Here is a 21,723-nt window from a genome sequence, read left to right on the forward strand (position 1 = left end):
AGGGAGGACGGAAGGATGGATTGTGGTTTTTCCCTTTGAAAGTAATGGAAAAAATGCTTAACATTTTTAAATATTCAATTTTTAAAGTTTCCGAAACGAAAGAAAGAAAGAGAGAGAGAAAGAGAGTTACAGGAAAGGAAGAAGAAAACATGAAAGGTAATCAAGTTCCTGAGATTAAGGAACTCAATGAGGAAAGGTTAAAAATGAACTAGAATGATTGATTAGACCTAGGAAACAGAAGACAAATAATTTTTTACAAGGCAACTAGTGACTAGGCACATCTCTGAGCAGACCTAGGTGTCTCAAGTGACAACTAATTTAATATAAAGCCAATGTTGACTGAAGACCCTGAGAAAGGAGCAGGATGTGTGCGTAACATCTTAGGAACTAGGGAATCAAAGTAAGAAGAAAAAAATCAGGGAAAAAGAAAGCATTAAGCTCACCTATTACAACCGGACAATGGGCTTACACTGATACTAAGAGATGAATACAGAGACCACTGCCAAGAAATATTAGAGATTCCTCAATTAATTATGTAACTGGATGTCTTGAGGCAGGTGGCATAGCAGGACAAACACAAGATTAGAAAGCAGATACGACCTCTCTGAATTGTCATGCTAATGCTACCTAACTAAGGATTAATATTTTGGGGAGAAGAAGGGGTGGGGATTTTGTTTTTGGCTTTTTAACAGGCTTACATTTACAGTCCCCAACACAGAGCTCTCAGCACATTCTGAAACTAGCAGCATTAATTGAGAAAATATAATAATAAATGCAGTGCAACTAGCACAGCGGCTGACATGTATGCACTGATCCATTCATTCATTCATTCGTTATTAACTCAACACCTTGGATGTGGTTAGCCAGTGGGCTAAGGGCTGGATTCCAGAGATTAGCAAAAGCAGGCACATTCTCTTCAACATGGAGTATGCAGGCTAGTGAATGAGGTAATAAAATAATTATAGAAATAAATGCAAGACTTAAGGAAAACTGCTTTGAAAGATATAATACCTGAACTGAAATACAAAAGACATGAGTGGAAAGAAGCATTGACTCTCAGGCGGGAGCCCTAAGACAGGAGAAAACACCAAGCTTCAGAGACATGTCTCCTAAACATTTTAGAACACACATCACAAGCCCAGGAACAAGAGCAGGAACAAATGTACCAGGAAAGGCAATGTGACCAGGGGGGTATAAAAACCATACACACCCATATACATAGACACAGATATTATATTCTCTGTACATTTTATATTTATACATTAATATCTTAAGTCTCAGTATATTTAAAGGCAGGAGCTCACTGTGGCTACGAATCAGTGTAAAGCCCTGGTTCAAACGGTCTTGCGGATATTTTTATAATGTATTATCAAATATAATTAGATCGAATTTGTTTTTTAACTTGTGATATGTCTGGAAAAAAGCTTTTACTTGATTTCTATTCATTGTGTAATTATCAGCATTGTCTTCAATCTGCCGTTTCCTTGAGGGAATCTTTCAGAGTCACTTGTTCATTTTGTGAAGTTTGTTTAATTAAAACTAAATACTATAATCCACATATCTACACAACTGGGTACTAGAGACAATGTATTGTCACAATAAAGCTGGATTTAAAAGGACAAGTGAGGACATCACTCCAACTTGCTTTGTTAGGAGTCCCCCTCCCTCAGGACACTGGTCACACTACATGTGATGTCTGACAAGTAGACAGGCAAGGGTACTGAAATCATGCAGAATATGAATATTTAAAAGCCCAATTTCTCACTTATTTTATAATTACAAAACCAATATAAAGGAAAGTTCTAGCATTTTCTCTCTACGCTCCAATGAACTCTCTTAAGCATTCACTGAAATGCATGCCTCTCGTTCTGGAAGCCACTGTTTTGGGAAAGCACTGTATGGAGCTGAGAGGTAAACACGTTATCATGCACACAGACAACGCTGAAATGTATGCTGTTAGTCTTCATGAAACTGCAAAGTCTTGTGGGGTTCCTAGAGAAAGGTGAGGGGGCAGGATCTCATCTCCATTCTGAGAATATCAAATGCCCCACAGATTTGGGGCACAACGTGGCTGGCAACAAGTTATCATGCACACAGACAATGCTGAAATGTATGCTCTTAGTCTTCATGAAACTGCAAAGCCTTGTAGGGTTCCTAGAGAAAGGTGAGAGGAGCAGGATCTCGTCTCCATTCTGAGAATATCAAATGTGCCACAGATTTGGGGCAGAGTGTGGCTGGTATACATGGGGAAATCATTGGGAGTATATGACTGCAACAGAGCTGAGAGATGATGGTGGCCTCACCAGGGTCATCGAGGGAAGGACGAAGATGGAGGAAGATTAGAAGGAGAGAGATGGACAGGTGATGGGATGGTGACACAGGCATATATGGAAACAATGACTTTTGCTTCTAGCTTAGGGAAACAGATGGACAAAAGTACCATTTACCCACTGAGATGGGAACCTCAAAGAAGCACAGGTTATAGAAGTAAGTTTGGCACTTGTTGAGTTTAAGGTGCTTTGAAATGCACTTCTAGAGAAATCCAGCAGGATGCATGGATTTATAGAAGCGGATCAAGCACAACTTAAAAGTCAGAACCTATGGTAATTTAAACCTCTGAAGCAGATAAGAACACCTGGGATATGCATTTACCATAAAAACATCCAAGGATCAAAGTATATACCAGAGAGGAACTTAGCATTTAAGGAGTAAGCAAAGAATTAAAGATAACGTACACTACAAGGAAAACAAGTATTATATGACAGGTAGGAGGAAATTGAGGAAAGAATGAAATCAAGGAAAAAATAGTGAAGAGAAGTGATTCACAGAAGGAAGACATGGTCAACTTGGTCACCACGCAAAGAGGCATCCTTCCAAAGATCTAAAGAGTGAAATGTTTCCAGTGAAACTGGCAATTAGAAGACTGTTTGGTGATTTGCACAAGGGCATGTTCAGTGGGAAAAGAAGAAATGAGAAAATGGGGACAACAGGTTGAGACAACCTTGTCAAGATTGGGTGTGCAGGACCGAGCGAGAGGACAGAGACAGGAGGGGACACAGTGTGTTTTGGGGGGGAATGTAGGGATGGCCATGTGGTTTGATAAGACAGAGAAATTTCTATCATATGTATATGTTAATGAGCTAATGAACCAGGGCAAGAAAAGAGGAAGAGGTTGACCATTCTGAAGGAAGAAGGAATATCACAGGGAACAAGTTCCTTGAAGAAGAGAAGGAGGCTGAGATCCAGAATAGGAGGGAGTAGGGAGGATCTGGCCTTAGAAAGAGGCCCATTCTTTCCAGAAAGAGCTACATACAAATGAAGTGGTATGCAGGAGTACAGGGAGATTACATAGGGACGGTCCCCGCCCTGTTCTGGTTTCATTTTGTTTTCCTAGTGCAGAAGGTGAAATGGGTCTCCTGCCAGGTCCGAGGACACGTGGTGGGAGGTAGACAATGCAAGAAGGGTATAATTTGGAAGATTTTGAACAACTCAAATTCCAGTAGAGAAAGAGCAGAAGGAGAAACAAGAGCAGAGGAAGGAGGTGTTAAAGGGTTGTCCAGCAATGTTAAGAACTGAGCTAAGTTTTAGAGACTATGGATTTCAATTGGCACCATTCCACAATGTGCATGTTATTTCCACTGGCAACCTCACAGCCTCAGCGAGGGGAGCCCCATGTTTAGAAGGACTCAAGACTGAGCACTACCAGATGCAGGTATCATGGTTTGTTTCTGCTGATTGGTCTGTTAATGCAGATGCATTGATTGACACCGCCTGATGTCTGCCCTCAAGACAAAAGATGCATGTTTTATCATAAATGGAGCACATTTTATCTGGAGGTCATGTAGAAGTCCTGCAAATCCATGAGAGAGCACGTGGATTTCGGGAATTCTAGTCAGAAGCACAGTCATTAATATGAATTATTACATTCTGAAAAAATAAGAATAAACTGAGATGAATCATTTCTTCTCAACTCAAACCATTTTCACCTTTTGTTCCACAATAGGTTGTGATCATGTGATCTGCTTTGCTCATGATGACTTAAGGCCTTACATTAATAATGAGAGATAGCACGATCTAGTAGGAGAACCTCAAAGTGAGCACTAAGAATAAAACATGCTGACCTAATGTCTAGCCTGAACCAACAGACAGCCACACCCTCGTTGCCCCAGAATAATTCACAAAAATCTAAAGTCTTCTCATGGCGTTCCCTTGCTTAAAAATCCTTCAAGAATTCATGGTGCCTACAGAATCAAGCCCAGCATCCGTAGAATGCTTTACACAACCCTCCTAGATAAGAGGATAAAGTCCCTGCTGCTTCTCCAATCTCTCATCCTGCTCCTTCCCACACAGATCCCATCTTCCTATAACATGGAAATATATATCTCAGAGAATTCTAAACTTATACAGCCATTTCCTTCCTAACTTCTAAAAGATGGTAGTTTTTGAAATAGAAACAATACCCTAAGCAGTAAAAGCTATTGCTCCAACCAGATTCAGCCTAATATCCTCACCCTGAAAAGCAATTTCCTAAAGCCTCTCCAGATGCTAAAGACAGCTATTGATTGCCAATGAGAATAATGCACTGGTAATTCACTAGTAAACAATCAGGAGATCAACCCAGTCACCAACAGCCTTCAGATGCAACAGTGAAAACAAATAAGAACAGAATTGTTTGTGACTTATTGATACTCGTGTTTAATTTTTTATCCACTCATATGAGAGAGACTTTTCAATTGTAATTTTATTGTTTTAATTCAGTCCAAGCATTGTGTAAATGTGCATAAAACTAAACAGAAGCCATCCCTGGGGACCTTGGCACTACAGTGAGTGCCTTGGGATACATTTGTTTGTTATGCACACTACATAAAGATCAGCATTCCATCTTTTATTTGACTATATCAACGTGTCTCAGGCATAGATTCAGTGATTCTATCTGAGGTTTGCAAAACCATTGTGGGGTCAGCCAGTCAACAGAAAACAAATATAGCCCTAGTTCCTTCCTTACAGTGCAGCGAGTTTGAATTTGTCCTGTGGAATACACAGTTGGGAGTGTCACCTGAGTCATTTGTGGAGGATGCCATAGATGGATGAATAAAAAGTAAGGACGTTGAGGCCAGAAAGACCCCCACGAACATTCCAGCTCTACCAGCCATTAATAGTGGAACCTAGGGCAAATTATGTTCTCTCTGAGCCTCAGTTTCTCTCCTGCAAAATGAGAGTAACAGCATGACTTATGATACATGGTTATAAGGAACAAGTGAGAAAAAGTCAAGTGTTCAGTATAGACACCAGCACATAGTAGAGATCAATCATAACTTCCTCCCTCATGCTAGTGTTATTTCTGTGTTATTCCAGCTATAAAAGATGCAAGCTTGTTGGGGACATAGGTATGATTTTACTGTGAAGAATTGAAGTTGTCATCCTGAGAATCCCCTGGCCTCCTTTCCTTTGAATGGAATGCCTTTCCTACACACAGTCACACAGCTCAAATCCTAACTTTATTGGGATCTTTGCTCAACCAACGACTCTATGTAAAGCAGAAATTCTCTGCCTCCTCTTCCCTTGTTGTACTGTACTGCATTATGCATTTTACTTTCTATTATATTTTGTAAATATTTATGTACTGTTTGACTCCTTCCACTAGGGCTGAGAATCTGGGGAAATGAAGGTTTGGTCTGGACTGTTCCCTCTCTATTCCCAATGTGCTGAACACCATCCATCCCAGAGTAAGCACCAGGAGGTATTTGCTAGCAGTAAATGAATAAAGTAATTCACATACTACTAACCCTTAACTACCTGGTTCATTGTCAGTCTCTTACAGGATGCTTTTCCAGACCTGTTTGTGACATGCATTCTCAGTATCACTCACTTTGGGACAAAACCTTGTGCTGTTACCAAGTTTTGTAACATTTGCTCCTTTTTGCTTCTAGATTAGTGAAAAATACACAGTTTGAAAGCCATAGCTTATATTTGCTAAGGATAACAGGGAGACAGAAATAGCTGGGTAGTTCAAGTCAACGTCTATTAACTGAGGCAACAAACTTTGTGCAAGACACTGTTGGTTTCTGTAGGCTCTTCTTTCTCCCTGACCCCTTGCAAGTTGGTTTTCACACCACCCACAATTCTGTCTCCTACCCTTTCTTTTATCTTTCTACAGGAAATGCTCTAACTGGGGAGTCACATCAAATCTCATGAATTCAGCTACAATCTTCACATCCATAAACCCTGAATTTCTACTTCCAACCCAGACATCGCCCAAAGCCACAGACTATAGATAGCTCATAATGAGGCACCATATTGCCAGCTCTCAAAACTTCAGTTTTGGTCCTCTATTCTCCTATGTCTGCAGGTAGGATCACTACCATCTATCATCTTGTCATCAAACCCAAAACCTCAGAGTCAACCAAGATTCAACACCCAAGGTCAATCTATCACCACAATCTGTCAATTCTAAATTGGCAATATTTCTAGAATTTAGTCACTCAATATCCACTGCCACTGCCTTAGTTCAGGACCTCACCAATTCTTACCTCATTGATGGTATAGGTATTCTCTTACCTTGAAAACAAAACACTAGCCACACAAAATGCTGGTGAGGATGTGGAACAACAGACATGTTTTTATTGCTGGTAGAAATGCAAAATGGTACAGTCACTTTGGAAAAAAGAATTTGGTTGTTTCTTACAAAACTAAACATACTCTTACCTTACAATCCAGCAATCATGCCCTTTGCATTCACTCAATTAGTTGAGAATTTATGTCCACCAAAAATCTGCATATGAATGTTTATAGTAGCTTTATTCATAACTGTCAAAACTTGGAAGTAACCAATATGTACTTCAGTGGGAGAGTGGATAAATAAACTATGGTATATCTAGATGATGAAATGTTATTCAGCACTAAAAAGAAATAAGCTAAGGAGCCGTGGAAAGACATGGAAGAAACTTACATGAATATTACTAAGTGAAATAAGCCAATAGGAAAAGGATGCGTACTGTAGGATTCTAACGATATGATATTTTGGAAAAAGCAAAACCATGAAGACAGTAAAATGATCAGTGGTTGCCAAGGGTCTGGGGCATTGAAAATGAAAAGGCAGAGGGCACGATTTTTAGAGCAGTAAAACTATTCTGCATGATACTACAATGGTGGAAACATATCATTAAACATTTATCAAAGCCAAGAGAATATGCAACACCAAAGTGAACGCTGATGTAAACCATGGATTTGGGGTGATAATGATTTGTCAATGTAGGTTCATCAATTATAAGAAGTGAACCATGGTGAGGTGGATGTTGATGAGTGGCTGTGCATGTATGGGGATGGGAGATGTGGGGTATCTCTCTACCTTTTGCTCAATTTTACTGTGAAATGAAAGCTGCTCTAAAAAATTAAGTCTATTAAAAACAAAAAAGGAAATAAACACAAAATAGCCTTTCATCTAGTCATATGAACCATCATGAACCTATTGAATCAGTCTCCCACATAACTCAGGAACAATTTTTAAATAAAAAATATAATCAGCATAATCTACTTTCAGAAAACCCTTTCATGCTTTCTATAGCCTATACATTAAAGAGCTCTGGGCAAACAGTTAGCATTTTTTCCCCTTGTGCATTAAGAATCTGACCACTGGATAAAGTTTCTAAGCTGTTTTCCTGGAAACAGATATATCACTTAAACAAAACAGTACTGCTTCTTGGAAAATGACCCCTGTTGTTAAGAGGACTGGAGCTGGACTGGGATAACTACAGATACGTGATGAAGATTCCTTATTTTGAGTTTTCCTGATTATGGAGACTCCTATAGTTAGCATGAGAGAAGAACCCAATAACCAACAAGCAATGCCTACGGAGTTCCTATGAGAGATAAATGGTTCCTGAAAGGCATGAGACTTTTAAGCCCTATGGAACCTGAACCATCCAATGTACATCATTCTTGCTTGCATCTGAGCTGTCTGCCATGTGGCTGCTGCAAAGGCTTTTGCTAAAGAGGAACACCTGTGGTTCCTGAGTAGGCAGATATCAAGTGTCACCAATGGTTGTCCTATGTGTCTAGTTGAGACTAAGAAGAACCCACTCCCCTTCTACCCTTCTCCAATAGAACTATTTACATTTGCCAGCCAGGATCATGTAATCTCTTTTCCCTGAGCTTTCTTGCATGTCCTTACCTCTTCTTTGTCACCTACCAATTATCTTCCTCCAAGCTCAGCCACAGAGTCACCTTCTCTGGGGATACCTTCCCAAACCATGCCCCACACTGGGTGAAGCGCTCCTTCCTTTGGCTCCCAAATCACCACAAATCCCTCTTACCCTACATTTTCATCATCTGTTTGCTTATCTGTTGCCTCATTATGAGCTGCTTGATCGCCATGGCTACAAGGTCATGGTAACCTTGATGGCTGACAATGCCAGTTTTGTAAATGTAAGCTGATCCTGTCACTCACACTAGCAGGCACTGCTAGTTTCTTAGCCAAAATCTATCCTCCTTTTCTCACTAAACAGAATGGTGATATTAACTGACACCTATACTCAGACAGGCACTTCCTCAGATGCCTTTTTGGTCAGTGGTGGCCATGAGGGTCAGTTCAGGCTAAGAAGATGTTAGTGAAAGTCTAGTGAATGGAATTAGGAGAAAGATACTTTGTCCTGATTCAAAGAGATAAACTTTGCTGACATATGCTTTTGCTCTTCACCCTTCCTGCTTCCTATATATCAGGAATATGGACATCAGACATCATGTCTGATTGTAGAGCAGAGATCTCATGGTCATGAACCAGAAAAAGACAGACATACAGTAAAGATGTCAGAGAAGAGATCCTGGGAAGCCTGGGTTCTTGATGACTTCCCACAAGCAGCAGCATGAGCCAGATCTGTTGTTGCACGAGAAAAATAAAACCCTATTTGGATAAGCCCCCTCATGAGGTTTCTGTTATTCCAGCAGAACCCCGTGATAACTGGAAGAAAACTATATATAATTTCTTCCCCCAAAACAAGATGAAATCTCAACCCATCCCCCTGACACTCCCTGCATCTCAGGGTCTGTATACCTTATCAGTCCCACCTCCTGCCACTAGTCAACACATGCTCTCTGAGCCCTAATCATTCTAAGTATGTGTTAACAAGTGCCCCCGAAAACCCTGGCCTTTACTATAGGTCCTTGTCTTTGCAAAGGTTCTTCTCTGTCCTTGGAATGCCTTTTTCCCCACGAGCTTCCCCTGAAAGTGTCCAACTGGCCTATCAACATGGGGGTGCATATTACCTCCTCTTTAAAGCCTTCCTTGATCCCATAGTCCCTCATTCCCCTGAACTTCCAGAGAGCACCCTATGGTTGCTTTTGTCACAGCAATTAATAAATGACTTTCAAATTATTTGTTTTATCATCTCCCTTCTCCACCAGAACTTGAAACCAGAGAGAGAGCAGTCATCCTGCCTTATCAGGCATTCAATCTAGTGTGGGAGGGTGCTTCTAAATACACTGGCTCTACCTACCAAAGTGGTGACCCTGATCTTCTCTAACTCTGTGGATAAACTCGGGATGGCACTAGGTTAGCCACATAAGACAACCCTAGGGATATAATACTACAAATAATAAGGGCCCTGCCCTTGGGTGAGTGTTGAGGAAGACATGAAAAGACATTTCCCATAACGAGGGAAAAACAAACCATTTTTCAATACGCTCACAGAGAAAACATTTCTGCTGGCAGATGTGTCGGTTTTGCACACTGAGCAATTCTGACACTAACCGCCTGGGGTCAGTGCAGACCCTGGCAGGTTAAGGGCTCAGACCCCCTAACTTCAGATGCCAACGGAAAGTCCAGTTGTCATCTGTGCCTCTGACTGACCAGCTCTATGTCACAGGTTCCCACGACCTCCTCATCTAGTTTAATGATTTCCTAGAACAGCTGGCAAAACTCAGGAAAACATCTACTTATATGTAGCCATTTATAACAAAGGATGCAACTCAAAAAGCACTGAAAAGAAGAGGTACATAAGGTGAGGTATGGAAAGGGGTGTGGAACTTCCATGCCCTCTCTGGGCAACCACCCTTTCAGCACCTCCAGGTGTTCACCAACCTGGGAGCCCTCTGAACCCTGTCCATGTAGGTTTTTATGACAGTTTCACTACATAGCTATGACTGATTAAAACACTGACATTGGTAATAAATTCAGTCTCCAGTCCCTCTCCTCACCCCATCCTGGAGGTTGGGAGGTCGGGGATCTGGCAGTTCCAACCCACTAACCACATGGTTGATCCCCTTGGCAACTAGCCCCCCACTCCCCCCCCGTTTAGGGGCTTTCCAAAAGTCATGCCATTGATATCAACTCAGGCAATGGTGATAGAGGCTTGTTATGAATCACAAAAGTTGCTACTTTCATCTTTATTGCTCTTATCACTTAGGAAATTATAGAAGTTTTAGGAGCTCTGTGTCCGTAACTGAGGACTAAAATAAAAATGTAGATTTCTTACTATATCATAATATCATACAACCCTGGAGTTGGGCACCCTATGGATTAAGTAGGTAGTACATGCAAAGTGTTTAACATAATGCCTGCTAAAATGAATTCAACAAATATTAGTTTTAGGGATGATGATGATGATTGTATCTTTGTATCCTCAGCACTGGACTCGGACTATAGTAGGTGCTTATTAATATTTTTTAGATAAATAAATGAAACAATATTTACATCTTTTGTTCTTGCTTCTAAATTACACAGAACTCTAACATCTGAATACAAAAGGACATAAAATCAAATGATAGCCCTGTGCACCTAATTTTCCCACAAAAATACCTCCTGATGTTTATCCCCCAAGGCTTACCCCATCAGGCAGGCTCAATGCCTCATTGAGACAGTCTGTTTCTGAGCACAGTGAAGCCCTGGGGCAGCCACTTTGCAGGGAGGTTCTCAGTGGTGCCAACTGTGCTGGCAGGACTGGGTCAGTAACAAACACAGCTAAACAACATGGTCATTCATCGGATCTGGATGTCCATGAGCCTCTGGGAGTTGAGCTCTGGCTCCACCATTCTGAACAATTTAATTTCCTCATGTGAATTCCATGGGGACTCCCTGGGACAAGTAAGGGCTGGAGAGAAGTGAGCAGTCATTTATAACTAGTGCTCCGCTTAGGAGAGTCTAGCTGGGAGACCAGCTCTCAGCCTGTGCTAGTAGCTCAGGGGAAACCTCAACGTCAGTTATTTTGAACTATCTGGTTCCAAAACATCAGTACATTGACATGATGGGATTGTTCTGTTTCTGTAGGCTGTTGTCCTCAGGTTGTACAATAAAATCCTAATTGCAGAATTATATAAACACTTATTGTGCAGCTATGGTGTGGAAGCACTGTGGAGAAAGATAGATTATGAAATAGGCTCAATATTCAAGCTGTCCACACTCAAATAGGATTTTTTAAATGTAAATAAGTATCTCTGCTAATAGAGAAATAAGGAATATATGAGAAAATAGGAATGAGAGAGGTTCAGTGGAAGAAACAAACTCAAAGGAAAGAGAAATATATTTCCTAATGGAAGAAAGCCAACATGAAACAACACTAGGATGATTTCTGCATCTCTCGTCATTTTGAGAAGCAAGTCAACTCGTCCTAGTTTGCACTGATTGCTCTGTAGGACTGTGAGTCCGTCTCTATTTAACAAGTTAGCCTTCTGAAACAGCTTTGGAATCAGATGCCTCTAAGTTGGAATTTGGGTTCTGAGACTGATCATCTGTGTGACTCTTGGCAGGACACTCAACTCGCTGAGCTTCAGAATCTTCGTTTGTGAAGAGACCAGTAAGAATGCTTTCATCTGATAAAACTGTTGTTAAGATTACAGGAGAAAAACCCATGTCTGTTGAATGAACATGTGTTTGAACACATTGTTTAGAAGGGAAAAGAGAAAGAAACTACTGTCTGTTACCTCTGACTTCTCCCTACTCTCCCTGCTAAAAGAATTTAAGTTTGAGGAGACAGAGACCATGCCTGCCTTGCTCTCAACAGCATCCCCAGCACACAGGATGATTCTTGGCACATGCTATAGACTTGATTAAATTTCATTTACTAATAAAATAAATATTCTTCCTCAATTATGTCTCACAGTGTCAGGCACTTTGTTAAGTCTGTGTATGTAGTGGTTACATCATTCAATCATCCAGGCCACCTAGGACAAAAGAAGTCTTATCTCCACTTTACAGATAAGAAAACAGATTCGAAGAAGTTAAATGTTTTCCAAAACACAGCTAGTGACTGGCACAGTTGAAACTGGAACAGGATTTTTTGAATTCAAATACTCTGCTTGCATCCTTCAGGTCAATTAGTTTGCATATTACAGCTGAGCATAGCAGGGCAGAGAGTGGGTCTAAGCTAATGCCCGCAAAGCAGGCTCTTGGGAAAGCACCGATGGCTGCACCATTCCCTTAGGTGGACAGTGATTGAACTGGGCGTGTTTTAGCATAGTCCTGGGAGTTAGCCCTTCAAGGCTGGCTTCCACACTGCCTGCCCCGGTTATGCAGCTGTAACACAGCCAGTCTTTGCTCATGTTTTATTGCTTTATTCTCGCTTGAATGACAGCTCCTCCACTCTATCATTTTTACCTTCCACTTGCTCCTGCCTCTGTTACATCCAGCCTAGTGTCTGTTCAACTGGTCTCTCCCAGCCACTTCAGGGAATTGTTCTATAAAACCAGCTCCAGAAACCAAGATTTTACCATGAGTCTGTGCATCTAACAGTGCCAAGGCCAGACCTAACTTTAGGAGAAATGTTTGGAATAGTCAGGCATTAGATGGGAGTACAAGATTAAAAAGTCAAAGGCTTCCCCTGGAGGAGTTCACCATCTGGAGAAGGAGGGTGTGAAATTGTTCAGTTCAAAGACGGACATTGGTATGGGCTACATGGTCAGCACATAAGGCAGAGGAGTCCATTCCACATCATGCCCAAGCGTCAGCTGAAAGATGCAAAAGAGATTCCCAGACTGTAGAGGGAGAATGGAAAGGAAGTGCCACTTCAGCAGAAGGGGGATGAGTATAGTCTGTGCAGGAGTGACACCTTGCTGGTTTCCAAAGATGTGGGGAACAGCAAGGTCCATAGGATATCTGTATGGGATGAGGAAGGGTAGGGAAGAGGGAAATAGGGAAGAGTGTGTTGAAGTACGTGGCCACAGGGGCCGTCAAGAGCCTGCTCAGAAGATGCCTGTAATCTTTGTCAGACTCTGTAATTTAGGGAAATGAGCATCCGAGCATCCTACCAGGGTTGACTTTATGAATGCATGCCCTATGTAGTCACAGAGGATCCCACACCATGCTTAGAAGACCCCTCCCTTCGATTAATTGCTCTGCTGTTGCCATCCTGATATTAATACTAATTTTTATCAATGGGCTCCACCTCCTCATTTTGCAGCTGGCCCTGCAACTTTTGTAGTCAATTCCAGGTCCTACCTAGTAGTAGTAGCTTACACTTCCTAGTGTTTATATATAGCATGCCAGTCACTGTTTAAATGTTTTTCATATATTAACTCATTTAATCCTCAAAATACTCCATTAGGTAGACATATTGTTCTTACATTGTTTGATGAAAGGATTTATGCTCCGATTAGTTAACAAACCTGACCAATGCCAGTAGCACAGTTAGGATTAAACCCAGTTTTCTGGCTTCAGAGCCAGTGTTCCTATCCACTCACACTGGGTCTCTTCATTTTATATTTTCATCATGGAGTAGTACTCTGAGATACCCACATTTTTAGAAAAAAAAAGTTGTTAAACTATTTTAGCGTCCATCCACCCACCCATGCACCCATCCATCCATCTACCCAAGCATTCATTTAATGACTCCATAAACCGCATTTTCCTATAAAACCTGTGCCAACCTAGTACCTAGACTTAGGTGCCTCAGTGACTTTTGCTTTAATGAATGGAACAGACTATATTTCAGGAACAATGAATGTAAAATTTGAATAAAAAACAAAAACCTCACTGTCCCAAATAAGAAACAGAGATGGACTTAAATCAATGTTCAAAGCGCAAAAGTTAACATTTCTTGAGTCTTGCTATGGGTCACATTTCTAACCACATTTCTTCTGGAGTTTGTTCTTTCATTCTAACAAAAACGTGAAGGAGGCACCATTTTATTTTTTATCCCAACTTTCCACATGAAGAAATGGAAGTACAGAGAGGCTGAGCAATCTGTCCTGGGTAACACAGCCAACCAGGAGAGGAGCAAGGCTCTGAGCAACGTATTACCACACAACCCACAGGCTGTCACGCCTCCAAGCTGGGGTCTTAGCTGAGCTGCTGTGGGAGAGAAAGACAATGAATTCAACCATCAGAGGCGTGGGAAATGCCTTTTCAGAAACGATGGCAACTGAGGTGAACCTGAATCCATGAGGAGGCTGCCCAGATGAAGATGGGGTTTGTACGTGTGTTTATGCATGCCTGTGTAACAGAAAGAGAGGGAGAGAGACAGGAGAGGCAATACTATAATATTGTGCTTAAATTATAAATAGATGCACCAGCTCCTTCTTTGGGGGTACCTCACCCTCTGCACCCTTGGAAGCCATGATCAGGACCCCAAAAATACTTGCAAAAAAACTTCCAGCTCAGGGCACACTGCTCATTCCTGCAGTGACCCTATGCAAGCCTCAATTGGATTACACTGGGTGTCAATCCAGCCTCAGTTTTAACTTAGAATGAGATGCCTCTTAAAGCAGCACATTGATTTTCAGTCTAGATATACACTATGCATTACATTTGCATCCCAGGAGTTTTGACGCATCCATTAATCACTGAATTTTGAATAAAATATCTAGGGGACACTGAATAAAGCCATACAAACAAGAAAGGGCAGATCTGCAATTTTAGTAAATGCTCCTTTCTTCCAGTTTGGTTCAAGAAAGTCAATAAAGTATAAAGTGAAAGGATGAACACCTATTATTTTGACTGCTCATCTGAGTAAGTAGGGAGGACATAGATTTCTCTGGATTTCTTTTTCTTTTTTTTAGCCTAAGCAGGATTCTAATTCTATGAGTTTTTTCAAGTAGATGTGCCTGCAACCCTTCACGCGTGTTCTAGAATCAAAAAATGTTGGAACCAGACCTGATATGAGGGATCCTCAAATAAATCCCTTCCTCTAAGTTAAACAGGAGCTCTAGTCCTTTCTCAAGTTCACACAGCTGGGTGGCTAAAAGCAAGCAATCTTGAGTAAATAGGGTTTTTTGAGGTTTTATTTGGGTTTCTTTATTGGCTGAGAGGGAAACAGTTTGTTTTACTTTCATGATTTATAGCTGAATTTTGAATACCCTTCACAAGGGACATCTACAGTGCGGCCAGGAAGGAATAAGTTTTGAGATCAAACCAATTTGGGGGTCAGGTTCTGGCTGACTGTGTGACTGTGAACAAGTATTTTATCCTCTTGGCTCTTCTTTTTTAGGGCTAATGATGGCCCCGCATGAAGATGACATAAGAGCTTCACCTGAGGAACTACTTTCTACAGTCCACAGCTCATTGTAGGGGCTTAGAAAGAGCTTCCCATGGAAAAATGGTCAGACTACATAAAATATAAGTTTACTTTTACAAAGTATACTTAGCTAGTATTTTGTTAATATTTCAAGTTATATATTTATGCCTTTCATACAATTAAATCTACTTAAAGTATCGCTGAAATTTTACCTGTGAGTTATCTTGGCATCAATTATTATAAAAAGTTTGATAGTTCAAGTTGGTCTTAATGTAGTATCAGCTCTTTACACCAAAGGCCTTTTTTTACGTATGCTTTTGTTTTATTTCACATTTAATTAAAGCTAATAATTTGTTTAAAAAAAAAAAGAAGAAAGAGCTTCCTTTTCCTCTCACGCACACCACTTCCTAATTCAATGTTAATCCATCGCTGAAAGACGGTTTTATTATCATTCTTTGTCTCCAACATCTGCATGCTTTTGAAAAGAAGGTGGGGAAAGGAAGGAAAAAAAAGAAACCTGGAAGAATCTCATTCTGTTATTCAGAAGCAATTATATTAATATTCATTTTATTCTCCCAAAAGGCCAACACAAGCCAACCTGTTAAAATACCAAGCTTGATGAATTCTACTTGGGGCACAAGATTCCCAGGATAATCTTATCTTTATACATTTCCTTTAAACAAACTAAAAAGGCAATTTATTCTTCAGTGCATTTTATATTCTGGATTAAAATCAACAAAGTTTCACCAAAGGCACCAATTCAGTTGCCTTCTCTTCCCCTGCAATAACACCTCAGCTAAGATGATGTGTGCCCCAGAAATTAATTTTTCAGATAACTAATATCAAGTTCTTTAAACACCAAATACTTTTATATTTAATTTTAGTAATTTCTGATGTAACCTATTTTAGAAATTATACCCTTATTTCAGCAGAGTTTACAGACTGTAATTTCGATTTTCTTTTATGAGTCATTGTCATGCTTCTGAACATAAGCTATTGCTCAGTGTTGTCATGGGTTGATGGCCTCAAAGACCCCTAAGGCATTGCATCGAGGTTCCTCAGTTTTCAGAGTGGAATGACAATCCCGCCATCCTCTTGGTTGATATTAAATACATACACAGATCAGCCGTTGGTCAGAATAAACATTGATTAATCTACTATGTGCCAAGTATTACAATAGAAGCTGTTTAATTTTATTTTTATGTAAATTTTATTAAAAATTCCTCATAGGTTGTGTATTATCATTGTTTTAGAGATAAAGGAACTAAGGTCAATACAATTAAAGCAACATGACTGAAGTCTTAGTCTCCTAGGGAGAAACTGAGGTTACAATGAGGTTATTGGGAAAAGTACTGCTGAAATTCCATGCCATGAAACCCATGTGGGTAAGGAGGGGAGTTATAAAAAAAGAGGGCTAAAGAATTGAGGGAAATAGGAGAGATCACTGGGTCAGAGGAATCCAGGCAATCAAAGAATAGCAATAGCAGGAAAACTCAAAAAGCAAGCTAAGAGACGAGGCTATGTTGGACAGATCATCTGGAATGAAGAACAAGTATGATATGTGAGTGAGTGTGCGGCTAAGGGGAGTAGAGGAAAACCTATCTGAGTAGAAGGTGGGATTCAGGATGGTCTAGGGGTCATCTACTTAAACTTGGAAAGCCTCCTAGGTAATAGCAGAAGTGGGTGGTAAAGAAAACCAAGCTTCAGGTACCAAAATTATCAGTGAGTGGAGAGTAATGTGTGAACAGCTAATGCAACCCCACCAGGCTGGAAGGTACTGGTGTAGCTGGCATCCCATTGCACTTTTGCTGGTCAGTAGATGCTTTTAAGAGATGAGCAGGAGGAGTGGCTAAGTCGGGATGAAAATCCATAGCAGGGCTCCTCAGGTTCCAAGCATGGTAAAGTTTCGGGAGACATTTTTATAGTATTTTATGACTCATTCCCTCAGGGCACAGGCATTTTCAAAGGATCAGAGAGTGGTAGGGCTGAATGTTATGAGTCCCAAAGAATGAGCCTTGGGGAATGTGTGTGTCTTAAAGGAAGACATGGAGGGCTGTAATTGAAATACCCATTAATGTAGTGGATGCTACTGCTGACCCACCTGGTCCCCTCTACTGAGCTGGTGCTCCATCACCCAGATGAGTTTTTGGCTGCTAGCAGCCTGCAGTTGCTTTGTTCTTCTGCGAATAGCCCACAGCTGACAGGAGCTGCTTTTCCCAGAAATACTTGGGAGGATATGCTGCCAGAGCTGAGTCTATAGCAGTAACAACAGCCTGGGCCCTGGCCACAGGGTGGAAGACTGTGTGGGCCGTGTGTGTCCCAGGGCATCCTATGCCATCAGGCTGAGACTAGATATCCATGGCTGGCCTCTCCCTTGTCTAATCCTGCTTCCCTCTTTCTCTGAAGTTTCAACTGAAGGTACCTGCTCAGCCAATCACTTGCACAAGAATCTCCATTTCAGTTTCTGCATCTTAGGAATCTGACCTAAGGTGCAGGACCTCTCCACGAAGGCCTGGTAACTGCCTGGGGTCCCTGGGCTAACAAATGTCAGAACTAGGGTGACCAACTCATCCGCGTTGTCCAGGACCAAGAAAGTTCCTGGGATGCAAGACTTTCAGTTTTCAAACTGGAACAGTCCCCCTCAAAATGTTACAAGTTGATTACTCTAATCAGAACTTGGATTCAAACCAAAGTCTGCCTCACTCTAAAGGTTGTGATTTTCATTTGCGTGACCCTGTCTCACTAATACTCAGAAGACCTGCCGTTTAGCTTTCACCAGAGAATATGTTCACTTTGTGATGTCCATGCAGGGATGTGTGTAGGCTCCAAAGCAGCCCCATCCCACTTGTAGAAAAGGCATTCTTAGCTGGTCACGGAGGACTTCAGGAGATCCATACCTTCCCCCCAACTCCAATAGGATTACTTTTTTTTTTTTCTGAGAAGAGTGGCTATAAATTTTATCAGATGCTCAAAGTGATCCTGGACATAATTAAGGTTAAGAACAATTGTCTAAGAAAACATTGCTTTTATCTCTGGATTAAGCAGAACAGTGGGGTACTGTACTTACATCTGATGCTTAATGTCTCAAGCAGAGCTGTTTCCCAGTAAATGGCCCAGCACCCACCCGTGCACTCACAGGAGCATGGTGGGTGGGAGTTGTCCACTGCATTCCTCAGGCTACTTTCATCCTAGCCCTAGGTGTGTGTGCGGCGGGGGGCGAGGGGGGTGGGCAGGGGTGGTACTTCTTTTCTGTTTCAACTGAAATTTGAAACACACTTGGCCGGGCGCGGTGGTTCATGCCTGTAATCCCAGCACTTTGGGAGGCCAAGGCGGGTGGATCACGAGGTCAGGAGATCAAGACCATCCTGACGAACATGGTGAAACCCTGTCTCTACTAAAAATACAAAAAAATTAGCCGGGCGTCGTGGCGGGCGCCTGTAGTCCCAGCTTCTAGGGAGGCTGAGGCAGGAGAATGGCGTGAACCCGGGAGGCTACGGAGCTTGCAGTGAGCCGAGATCGTGCCACTGCACTCTAGCCTGGGCGACAGAGTGAGACTCCATCTCAAAAAAAAAAAAAACAAAAAAAACACACTTGTCACTTGTCGGCCAGGCACAGTGGCTCATGCCTGTAATCCCAGCACTTTGGAAGGCCAAAGTGGGCGGATCACCTGAGGTCAGGAGTTCAAGACCAGCCTGGCCAACATGGCGAAACCCCTTATCTACTAAAAATACAAAAAATTAGCCAGGCAAGGTGGTGGGTACCTGGAATCCCAGCTACTGGGGAGGCTGAGGCAGGAGAATCGCTTGAACCCGGGAGGCAGAGGTTGCAGTGAGCTGAGATCGCATCACTGCACTCCAGCCTTGGAGACAGAGTGAGATTCCCTCTCAAAAAAAGAAAAGAAAAGACCTGTCAGTGTCATCTGAGGAGATGGACAGGTGAGGTCATCCTAGGGGGGCAGGTGCCCAGCAGCAAGCAACCAGGCTGCAAGGTGCCCCTGAACTGGAAGGCTACCTTCTGACCTGTAAATGGTGCTTAAATAAGGAACTGTAAATGGTGCTTAAATAGGGCTGCAGTTATTAGTTTTAAATGTAAAAGTATTATTTTATTATTGATGATTTCTGCATGTATTCTTCTATTTTTTGACAAAATTTATTGCATGCTCAATGGGTGTCAGGAACTATTCTAAGGGTTTTGTGCAGCTATGAGTACGGCAAAGTCCTTGCACCATGGGAGGTCACATCTTACAGAGGAGATAACAGAAAACAAATAAACCAATGCATCTCTACTATTTCAGATAATGATATAATAATGAATTCTTTTGAGAAAAAAAGAAAGCAAGCTCTGTGGCTAGAGACTAAGCAAGCTCTGTGGCTACAGACTACACAGGGTTATTTAACTAGGGTTGTCCAGAGAGATCACTACAAAGAGGGAACTTAGATGAGGAAAGGGAGTGAGCCACAGGAACATCAAGGGATGATCTGTCCCAACCAACAGGGTAGACACAAAAGGAAAAATCCTTAAGGCCAGAGGAAGCCAGATAGTGTGTGTTGTTGTTTGTTTTTGTGTGTGTGTTGTTGTTTGATTTTGTTTCTTTGTTTGTTGTTTGTGAGACAGAGTCTCACTCTGTCGCCAGGCTAGCGTGCAGTGGCGTGGTCTCAGCTCACCGCAACCTTCGCCTCCCAGATTCAAACGATTCTCCTGCCTCAACTTCCCAAGTAGCTGGGACTATAGGCACACACCATCACCCAGCTAATTTTTGTATTTTTCGTAGAGATGGGGTTTCACCATGTTGGCCAGGACGGTCTCGAGCTCCTGACCTCGTGATCCATCCGCCTCGGCCTCCCAAAGTGCTGGGATTACAGGCGTGAGCCATCACACCCAGCGTTCGTTTGACTTTTTGAACGAGCAGTAGTGTAGACCTTGTGGGTCTAAAAGAACACCTTTGCTTCCTCTACCTCTATACTTCTCCTAGCCGATCACTGCTACTCCCAGGCTCTCAATTAGCATCTATGTGCTGAGAATTCCCTAAGTCTGTGTATTCAGCCAAACTCTTTTGTGAGTTTGATTGATACTGCCTAAAATGTATATGGATGTCATTGGAGACCTGAAACTCCACACATTCGAAACAGAACTCACCATTTCCTCCTGAAAACCTGTTATTTCCCCTGTGTCCCCAGGCCAGTGAACAGCAGCAAAGCCAATCCATCAGACTAGGTCAGAAAATGGAGCATCATCCTGGAGCAGAGGTATTCTTTACTCTTGGACACTGTATGTCAAGATTCTACTGACTGAATAAATCTCAAGTTGGTCCTCCTGTCTCCGTCCCTACTACCTTAACCTAGGTTTAGGCCATCCTTACGTCTAGGTACCCTAAATTTCCTGCAATAGACTCCCACCTAGTTTCCATGCCTCCTGTCTAACTTACTTTTCTCCAATGCATTCTTTATGTTGCAGCCAGAATGGACCAGTCCAAAATGCATACTCGTATCCCTCATCTCCCAGTTTAAGATCTTCCCACCCTTCCCATTAGCTTCCAGATAAAGAATAAATCCATTCACAAAGTGTCCAAGGGCCCGCACGCCCAGCTCTACTCACCTCTCCAGCCTTTCAGCTTCCCACCCCTGTCTTAAGTTCTTCACCCACACTCTCTCTGAGCCCACACATCCCACTGCCTGCAATACTCTCTCAACCCCTGCTCTCCACACTGGCTTTCTTCTGTGTGAAACAGCTCCCCTGACTCCTTATCCCACATTTATCTATGTAACTCCTACTTTCCATTCATGTCTCATATTTGATACCTCTTCCTCCAGGAAGCCCCCCATGGCATTCCCAGGTGGGGTTAGGTGTCCTTCTCTGTTATCAGGTCTTATCTCTATCATAGAGATGTACATTATAACTGTACATCTGTCACTGTACATTATAACTGCTTCTCTACTTGTTTGTCTTCTTTAAAAGTTATAAACTTCTTAAGGACATAAACATTATCTTCTTTATCTTGGCCCCCTTCAAGCTTCTATAAGAGAGTATGGGGCATAACAGGCACTTAGGAAATAAAATTTGTGTTGACTGCCTTCACTTCACAATTGGGAAACGAACTCCAGGGAGGTTAAGTTCCTGCTTAAAGAACACAGCTAATTCATATCAGAGTTAACCCTAGAGTACCTGTATTCAACTTTTGATCCAATTTTCTTTCAGATATCAGACTTCTCATAAAAGATAAAACCTAGTTCTTAATCTCAAAAATACAGAGTCTAGGAGGGACTCGAGATCTAGACAAGAAAGC

General features: G+C 41.8%; 1 protein-coding gene across 2 annotated transcripts in view; it reads right to left on the reverse strand.

Annotated features, from left to right (window-relative positions):
• The window catches only part of FAM135B (family with sequence similarity 135 member B), a 360,972-nt gene that overhangs the window by 331,523 nt on the left and 7,726 nt on the right, over positions 1-21,723 (reverse strand). Inside the window, exon 1 of one of the 2 annotated variants that reach the window (XM_017852948.1) lies at positions 8,171-8,290. The exons of the other annotated variant lie outside the window; for it this stretch is intronic. The gene's annotated coding sequence lies outside the window, so the exon portion shown is untranslated. Of the gene's footprint in view, positions 1-8,170; positions 8,291-21,723 lie in introns of those variants that run through there. 2 annotated transcript variants of the gene reach the window in all.

The sequence above is a fragment of the Rhinopithecus bieti genome, unplaced genomic scaffold (assembly GCF_001698545.2).
Source record: "Rhinopithecus bieti isolate Rb0 unplaced genomic scaffold, ASM169854v2 scaffold_34489, whole genome shotgun sequence".
Classification (NCBI taxonomy): domain Eukaryota; kingdom Metazoa; phylum Chordata; class Mammalia; order Primates; family Cercopithecidae; genus Rhinopithecus; species Rhinopithecus bieti.